Raw genomic sequence first — 9,512 nt, forward strand, 5'->3', positions numbered from 1 at the left:
ACTGGTAGAGTTAGACTGATAGACTGATAGAGTTAGACTGATAGAGTTAGACTGATAGACTGATAGAGTTAGACTGATATAGTTAGACTGATAGAGTTAGACTGATAGAGTTAGACTGTTAGAGTTAGACTGGTAGAGTTAGACTGATAGAGTTAGACTGATAGAGTTAGACTGATAGAGTTAGACTGTTAGAGTTAGACTGTAGAGTTAGACTGATAGAGTTAGACTGATAGAGTTAGACTGATAGACTGACAGAGTTAGACTGGTAGAGTTAGACTGGTAGAGTTAGACTGGTAGAGTTAGACTGATAGACTGATAGAGTTAGACTGATAGACTGATAGAGTTAGACTGATATAGTTAGACTGATAGAGTTAGACTGATAGAGTTAGACTGATAGACTGATAGAGTTAGACTGTAGAGTTAGACTGATAGAGTTAGACTGATAGAGTTAGACTGATATAGTTAGACTGATAGAGTTAGACTGATAGAGTTAGACTGGTAGAGTTAGACTGATAAAGTTAGACTGATAGAGTTAGACTGTTAGAGTTAGACTGGTAGAGTTAGACTGATAGAGTTAGACTGGTAGAGTTAGACTGATAGACTGATAGAGTTAGACTGGTAGAGTTAGACTGGTAGAGTTAGACTGGTAGAGTTAGACTGATAGACTGATAGAGTTAGACTGATAGAGTTAGACTGATAGACTGATAGAGTTAGACTGTTAGAGTTAGACTGTTAGAGTTAGACTGGTAGAGTTAGACTGATAGAGTTAGACTGATAGAGTTAGACTGATAGACTGATAGAGTTAGATTGATAGACTGGTAGAGTTAGACTAGTAGAGTTAGACTGATAGAGTTAGACTGATAGAGTTAGACTGATATAGTTAGACTGATAGAGTTAGACTGATAGAGTTAGACTGGTAGAGTTAGACTGGTAGAGTTAGACTGATAGAGTTAGACTGATAGAGTTAGACTGATAGACTGATAGAGTTAGACTGGTAGAGTTAGACTGGTAGAGTTAGACTGATAGACTGATAGAGTTAGACTGATAGAGTTAGACTGATAGACTGATAGAGTTAGACTGATAGACTGATAGAGTTAGACTGGTAGAGTTAGACTGATAGAGTTAGACTGGTAGAGTTAGACTGATAGAGTTAGACTGATAGAGTTAGACTGGTAGAGTTAGACTGGTAGAGTTAGACTGATAGAGTTAGACTGATAGACTGATAGAGTTAGACTGATATAGTTAGACTGGTAGAGTTAGACTGATAGAGTTAGACTGATAGAGTTAGACTGATAGAGTTAGACTGATAGACTGATAGAGTTAGACTGGTAGAGTTAGACTGATAGAGTTAGACTGATATAGTTAGACTGATAGAGTTAGACTGATAGAGTTAGACTGATAGAGTTAGACTGGTAGAGTTAGACTGATAAAGTTAGACTGATAGAGTTAGACTGTTAGAGTTAGACTGGTAGAGTTAGACTGATAGAGTTAGACTGGTAGAGTTAGACTGATAGACTGATAGAGTTAGACTGGTAGAGTTAGACTGGTAGAGTTAGACTGGTAGAGTTAGACTGATAGACTGATAGAGTTAGACTGATAGAGTTAGACTGATAGACTGATAGAGTTAGACTGTTAGAGTTAGACTGTTAGAGTTAGACTGGTAGAGTTAGACTGATAGAGTTAGACTGGTAGAGTTAGACTGATAGAGTTAGACTGATAGAGTTAGACTGATAGAGTTAGACTGATAGAGTTAGACTGATAGACTGATAGAGTTAGATTGATAGACTGGTAGAGTTAGACTGGTAGAGTTAGACTGATAGAGTTAGACTGATAGAGTTAGACTGATAGAGTTAGACTGATAGAGTTAGACTGATAGAGTTAGACTGGTAGAGTTAGACTGTAGAGTTAGACTGATAGAGTTAGACTGATAGAGTTAGACTGATAGACTGACAGAGTTAGACTGGTAGAGTTAGACTGGTAGAGTTAGACTGATAGACTGATAGAGTTAGACTGATAGAGTTAGACTGATAGACTGATAGAGTTAGACTGATAGAGTTAGACTGATAGAGTTAGACTGATAGAGTTAGACTGATAGAGTTAGACTGGTAGAGTTAGACTGATAGAGTTAGACTGATAGAGTTAGACTGATAGAGTTAGACTGATAGAGTTAGACTGATAGAGTTAGACTGGTAGAGTTAGACTGATAGAGTTAGACTGATAGAGTTAGACTGATAGACTGATAGAGTTAGACTGGTAGAGTTAGACTGGTAGAGTTAGACTGGTAGAGTTAGACTGATAGACTGATAGAGTTAGACTGATAGACTGATAGAGTTAGACTGATAGAGTTAGACTGATAGAGTTAGACTGATAGAGTTAGACTGGTAGAGTTAGACTGATAGAGTTAGACTGATAGAGTTAGACTGATAGAGTTAGACTGATAGACTGATAGAGTTAGACTAGTAGAGTTAGACTGATAGAGTTAGACTGATAGAGTTAGACTGATAGAGTTAGACTGATAGAGTTAGACTGATAGAGTTAGACTGATAGAGTTAGACTGGTAGAGTTAGACTGATAGAGTTAGACTGATAGAGTTAGACTGTTAGAGTTAGACTGGTAGAGTTAGACTGATAGAGTTAGACTGGTAGAGTTAGACTGATAGACTGATAGAGTTAGACTGGTAGAGTTAGACTGGTAGAGTTAGACTGATAGAGTTAGACTGATAGAGTTAGACTGATAGAGTTAGACTGATAGACTGATAGAGTTAGACTGGTAGAGTTAGACTGGTAGAGTTAGACTGGTAGAGTTAGACTGATAGACTGATAGAGTTAGACTGATAGACTGATAGAGTTAGACTGATAGACTGATAGAGTTAGACTGATAGACTGATAGAGTTAGATGATAGACTGGTAGAGTTAGACTAGTAGAGTTAGACTGATAGAGTTAGACTGATAGAGTTAGACTGATAGAGTTAGACTGGTAGAGTTAGACTGATAGACTGATAGAGTTAGACTGATAGAGTTAGACTGATAGACTGATAGAGTTAGACTGATAGACTGATAGAGTTAGACTGGTAGAGTTAGACTGATAGAGTTAGACTGGTAGAGTTAGACTGATAGAGTTAGACTGATAGAGTTAGACTGGTAGAGTTAGACTGGTAGAGTTAGACTGATAGAGTTAGACTGATAGAGTTAGACTGGTAGAGTTAGACTGATAGAGTTAGACTGATAGAGTTAGACTGTTAGAGTTAGACTGGTAGAGTTAGACTGATAGAGTTAGACTGGTAGAGTTAGACTGATAGACTGACAGAGTTAGACTGGTAGAGTTAGACTGGTAGAGTTAGACTGGTAGAGTTAGACTGATAGAGTTAGACTGATAGACTGACAGAGTTAGACTGGTAGAGTTAGACTGGTAGAGTTAGACTGGTAGAGTTAGACTGATAGACTGATAGAGTTAGACTGATAGAGTTAGACTGATAGACTGATAGAGTTAGACTGATAGACTGATAGAGTTAGATTGATAGACTGGTAGAGTTAGACTGATAGAGTTAGACTGATAGAGTTAGACTGATATAGTTAGACTGATAGAGTTAGACTGATAGAGTTAGACTGTTAGAGTTAGACTGGTAGAGTTAGACTGATAGAGTTAGACTGATAGAGTTAGACTGATAGACTGACAGAGTTAGACTGGTAGAGTTAGACTGGTAGAGTTAGACTGATAGACTGATAGAGTTAGACTGATAGAGTTAGACTGATAGAGTTAGACTGGTAGAGTTAGACTGATAGAGTTAGACTGATAGAGTTAGACTGATAGACTGATAGAGTTAGACTGGTAGAGTTAGACTGATAGAGTTAGACTGGTAGAGTTAGACTGATAGACTGATAGAGTTAGACTGATAGACTGATAGAGTTAGACTGATATAGTTAGACTGATAGAGTTAGACTAGTAGAGTTAGACTGATAGAGTTAGACTGATAGAGTTAGACTGATAGAGTTAGACTGATAGAGTTAGACTGATAGAGTTAGACTGATAGAGTTAGACTGGTAGAGTTAGACTGATAGAGTTAGACTGATAGAGTTAGACTGATAGAGTTAGACTGGTAGAGTTAGACTGATAGAGTTAGACTGGTAGAGTTAGACTGATAGACTGATAGAGTTAGACTGGTAGAGTTAGACTGGTAGAGTTAGACTGATAGAGTTAGACTGATAGAGTTAGACTGATAGAGTTAGACTGATAGACTGATAGAGTTAGACTGGTAGAGTTAGACTGGTAGAGTTAGACTGGTAGAGTTAGACTGATAGACTGATAGAGTTAGACTGATAGACTGATAGAGTTAGACTGATAGACTGATAGAGTTAGACTGATAGACTGATAGAGTTAGATTGATAGACTGGTAGAGTTAGACTAGTAGAGTTAGACTGATAGAGTTAGACTGATAGAGTTAGACTGATAGAGTTAGACTGATAGAGTTAGACTGATAGAGTTAGACTGGTAGAGTTAGACTGATAGAGTTAGACTGATAGAGTTAGACTGATAGACTGATAGAGTTAGACTGGTAGAGTTAGACTGGTAGAGTTAGACTGATAGACTGATAGAGTTAGACTGATAGACTGATAGAGTTAGACTGGTAGAGTTAGACTGATAGAGTTAGACTGGTAGAGTTAGACTGATAGAGTTAGACTGATAGAGTTAGACTGGTAGAGTTAGACTGGTAGAGTTAGACTGATAGAGTTAGACTGATAGAGTTAGACTGGTAGAGTTAGACTGATAAAGTTAGACTGATAGAGTTAGACTGTTAGAGTTAGACTGGTAGAGTTAGACTGATAGAGTTAGACTGGTAGAGTTAGACTGAGAGACTGACAGAGTTAGACTGGTAGAGTTAGACTGGTAGAGTTAGACTGGTAGAGTTAGACTGATAGACTGATAGAGTTAGACTGATAGAGTTAGACTGATAGACTGATAGAGTTAGACTGTTAGAGTTAGACTGTTAGAGTTAGACTGATAGAGTTAGACTGATAGAGTTAGACTGATAGACTGACAGAGTTAGACTGGTAGAGTTAGACTGGTAGAGTTAGACTGATAGAGTTAGACTGATAGACTGATAGAGTTAGACTGATAGAGTTAGACTGATAGACTGATAGAGTTAGACTGATAGACTGATAGAGTTAGATTGATAGACTGGTAGAGTTAGACTGATAGAGTTAGACTGATAGAGTTAGACTGATATAGTTAGACTGATAGAGTTAGACTGATAGAGTTAGACTGATAGAGTTAGACTGGTAGAGTTAGACTGATAGAGTTAGACTGATAGAGTTAGACTGATAGACTGATAGAGTTAGACTGGTAGAGTTAGACTGGTAGAGTTAGACTGATAGACTGATAGAGTTAGACTGATAGACTGATAGAGTTAGACTGATAGACTGATAGAGTTAGACTGGTAGAGTTAGACTGATAGACTTAGACTGGTAGAGTTAGACTGATAGAGTTAGACTGATAGAGTTAGACTGGTAGAGTTAGACTGGTAGAGTTAGACTGATAGAGTTAGACTGATAGAGTTAGACTGGTAGAGTTAGCGTTAGACTGATAGAGTTAGACTGATAGAGTTAGACTGGTAGAGTTAGACTGGTAGAGTTAGACTGATAGACTGATAGTTAGACTGGTAGAGTTAGACTGATAGAGTTAGAGTTAGACTGGTAGAGTTAGACTGATAGAGTTAGACTGGTAGAGTTAGACTGATAGAGTTAGACTGGTAGAGTTAGACTGATAGACTGATAGAGTTAGACTGGTAGAGTTAGACTGGTAGAGTTAGACTGGTAGAGTTAGACTGATAGAGTTAGACTGATAGAGTTAGACTGGTAGAGTTAGACTGATAGAGTTAGACTGATAGAGTTAGACTGATAGAGTTAGACTGGTAGAGTTAGACTGGTAGAGTTAGACTGATAGAGTTAGACTGATAGAGTTAGACTGATAGACTGATAGAGTTAGACTGGTAGAGTTAGACTGATAGACCGATAGAGTTAGACTGGTAGAGTTAGACTGATAGAGTTAGACTGATAGAGTTAGACTGATAGACTGATAGAGTTAGACTGGTAGAGTTAGACTGATAGACTGATAGAGTTAGACTGATAGAGTTAGACTGGTAGAGTTAGACTGATAGAGTTAGAGTTAGACTGATAGAGTTAGACTGGTAGAGTTAGACTGATAGAGTTAGACTGATAGAGTTAGACTGATAGACTGATAGAGTTAGACTGGTAGAGTTAGACTGATAGACTGATAGAGTTAGACTGATAGAGTTAGACTGATAGAGTTAGACTGGTAGGGTTAGACGAGTAGAGTTAGACTGATAGAGTTAGACTGATAGAGTTAGACTGATAGAGTTAGACTGGTAGAGTTAGACTGATAGAGTTAGACTGGTAGAGTTAGACTGATAGAGTTAGACTGATAGAGTTAGAGTTAGACTGATAGAGTTAGACTGATAGAGTTAGACTGATAGACTAGTAGAGTTAGACTGATAGAGTTAGACTGATAGAGTTAGACTGATAGAGTTAGACTGATAGAGTTAGACTGGTAGAGTTAGACTGATAAAGTTAGACTGATAGAGTTAGACTGATAGACTGACAGAGTTAGACTGGTAGAGTTAGACTGGTAGAGTTAGACTGGTAGAGTTAGACTGATAGACTGATAGAGTTAGACTGATAGAGTTAGACTGATAGACTGATAGAGTTAGACTGATATAGTTAGACTGATAGAGTTAGACTGATAGAGTTAGACTGATAGAGTTAGACTGATAGAGTTAGACTGGTAGAGTTAGACTGATAGAGTTAGACTGATAGAGTTAGACTGGTAGAGTTAGACTGATAGAGTTAGACTGATAGAGTTAGACTGGTAGAGTTAGAGTTAGACTGATAGAGTTAGACTGATAGAGTTAGACTGGTAGAGTTAGAGTTAGACTGATAGAGTTAGACTGGTAGAGTTAGACTGGTAGAGTTAGACTGATAGACTGATAGTTAGACTGATAGAGTTAGACTGATAGAGTTAGACTGATAGAGTTAGACTGGTAGAGTTAGACTGGTAGAGTTAGACTGATAGAGTTAGACTGATAGAGTTAGACTGGTAGAGTTAGACTGATAGAGTTAGACTGGTAGAGTTAGACTGATAGAGTTAGACTGATAGAGTTAGACTGGTAGAGTTAGACTGGTAGAGTTAGACTGATAGAGTTAGACTGGTAGAGTTAGACTGATAGAGTTAGACTGGTAGAGTTAGACGAGTAGAGTTAGACTGATAGAGTTAGACTGATAGAGTTAGACTGATAGAGTTAGACTGATAGAGTTAGACTGGTAGAGTTAGACTGGTAGAGTTAGACTGGTAGAGTTAGACTGATAGAGTTAGACTGATAGAGTTAGAGAGTTAGACTGATAGAGTTAGACTGATAGAGTTAGACTGATAGAGTTAGACTGGTAGAGTTAGACTGATAGAGTTAGACTGATAGAGTTAGACTGATAGAGTTAGACTGGTAGAGTTAGACTGATATAGTTAGACTGATATAGTTAGACTGATAGAGTTAGACTGATAGAGTTAGACTGGTAGAGTTAGACTGATAAAGTTAGACTGATAGAGTTAGACTGATAGAGTTAGACTGATAGACTGATAGAGTTAGACTGGTAGAGTTAGACTGATAGACTGATAGAGTTAGACTGATAGAGTTAGACTGGTAGAGTTAGACTGATAGAGTTAGAGTTAGACTGATAGAGTTAGACTGGTAGAGTTAGACTGATAGAGTTAGACTGATAGAGTTAGACTGATAGACTGATAGAGTTAGACTGGTAGAGTTAGACTGATAGACTGATAGAGTTAGACTGATAGAGTTAGACTGGTAGAGTTAGACGAGTAGAGTTAGACTGATAGAGTTAGACTGATAGAGTTAGACTGGTAGAGTTAGACTGATAGAGTTAGACTGGTAGAGTTAGACTGATAGAGTTAGACTGATAGACTAGTAGAGTTAGACTGATAGAGTTAGACTGATAGAGTTAGACTGATAGAGTTAGACTGATATAGTTAGACTGATAGAGTTAGACTGATAGAGTTAGACTGGTAGAGTTAGACTGATAGAGTTAGACTGATAGAGTTAGACTGATAGACTGACAGAGTTAGACTGGTAGAGTTAGACTGGTAGAGTTAGACTGGTAGAGTTAGACTGATAGACTGATAGAGTTAGACTGATAGAGTTAGACTGATAGACTGATAGAGTTAGACTGATATAGTTAGACTGATAGAGTTAGACTGATAGAGTTAGACTGTTAGAGTTAGACTGGTAGAGTTAGACTGATAGAGTTAGACTGATAGAGTTAGACTGATAGAGTTAGACTGTTAGAGTTAGACTGGTAGAGTTAGACTGATAGAGTTAGACTGATAGAGTTAGACTGATAGACTGATAGAGTTAGACTGGTAGAGTTAGACTGGTAGAGTTAGACTGGTAGAGTTAGACTGATAGACTGATAGAGTTAGACTGATAGACTGATAGAGTTAGACTGATATAGTTAGACTGATAGAGTTAGACTGATAGAGTTAGACTGATAGACTGATAGAGTTAGACTAGTAGAGTTAGACTGATAGAGTTAGACTGATAGAGTTAGACTGATATAGTTAGACTGATAGAGTTAGACTGGTAGAGTTAGACTGATAAAGTTAGACTGATAGAGTTAGACTGTTAGAGTTAGACTGGTAGAGTTAGACTGATAGAGTTAGACTGGTAGAGTTAGACTGATAGACTGACAGAGTTAGACTGGTAGAGTTAGACTGGTAGAGTTAGACTGGTAGAGTTAGACTGATAGACTGATAGAGTTAGACTGATAGAGTTAGACTGATAGACTGATAGAGTTAGACTGTTAGAGTTAGACTGTTAGAGTTAGACTGGTAGAGTTAGACTGATAGAGTTAGACTGATAGAGTTAGACTGATAGAGTTAGACTGATAGAGTTAGACTGATAGACTGATAGAGTTAGATTGATAGACTGTAGAGTTAGACTGTAGAGTTAGACTGATAGAGTTAGACTGATAGAGTTAGACTGATATAGTTAGACTGATAGAGTTAGACTGATAGAGTTAGACTGGTAGAGTTAGACTGGTAGAGTTAGACTGATAGAGTTAGACTGATAGAGTTAGACTGATAGACTGACAGAGTTAGACTGGTAGAGTTAGACTGGTAGAGTTAGACTGATAGACTGATAGAGTTAGACTGATAGAGTTAGACTGATAGACTGATAGAGTTAGACTGATAGACTGATAGAGTTAGACTGGTAGAGTTAGACTGATAGAGTTAGACTGGTAGAGTTAGACTGATAGAGTTAGACTGATAGAGTTAGACTGGTAGAGTTAGACTGGTAGAGTTAGACTGATAGAGTTAGACTGATAGACTGATAGAGTTAGACTGATATAGTTAGACTGGTAGAGTTAGACTGATAGAGTTAGACTGATAGAGTTAGACTGATAGAGTTAGACTGATAGACTGATAGAGTT

The sequence above is a fragment of the Oncorhynchus kisutch genome, unplaced genomic scaffold (assembly GCF_002021735.2).
Source record: "Oncorhynchus kisutch isolate 150728-3 unplaced genomic scaffold, Okis_V2 scaffold3338, whole genome shotgun sequence".
Lineage (NCBI taxonomy): Eukaryota > Metazoa > Chordata > Actinopteri > Salmoniformes > Salmonidae > Oncorhynchus > Oncorhynchus kisutch.